Here is a 394-nt window from a genome sequence, read left to right as displayed (position 1 = left end):
CTCCATGGAGACCAGCCTTGTTGTTGGTCTGCTGGAGTGTCTGATTGACATGTTGCTACCAGAACTGCTCACATTCATCAGGATGCTCTTGGTGCTGGTCCTTGGGTTCTTCTTGGCCTCCACCATTCTTCCAGTGCAGGGCTCACGTCTGTCCTCCTGCAACCCTTTGACATGTTCCACAGTGAAGAACTCCTTGGACTTCTTCATGAAGCTTCAAAGTGTGAACACCCGACGTTGATAACACTTGATATGACTTTATAGCCTTTAAACGTCTTGTGAGCAGCAACAACGTGCAGCTCTCTCTCAGTAATGGACCCAAACAGCAGCTCACAGAGCTCTTTGGAACCAAATAGAGAACTACTGCATCAGTTGTTCTCACTTCATAGTACATTAG

Source organism: Stegastes partitus, unplaced genomic scaffold (genome assembly GCF_000690725.1).
Source record: "Stegastes partitus isolate 25-593 unplaced genomic scaffold, Stegastes_partitus-1.0.2 Scaffold517, whole genome shotgun sequence".
NCBI classification, from domain to species: domain Eukaryota; kingdom Metazoa; phylum Chordata; class Actinopteri; family Pomacentridae; genus Stegastes; species Stegastes partitus.
Note: the sequence above shows the minus strand (reverse complement) of the source record.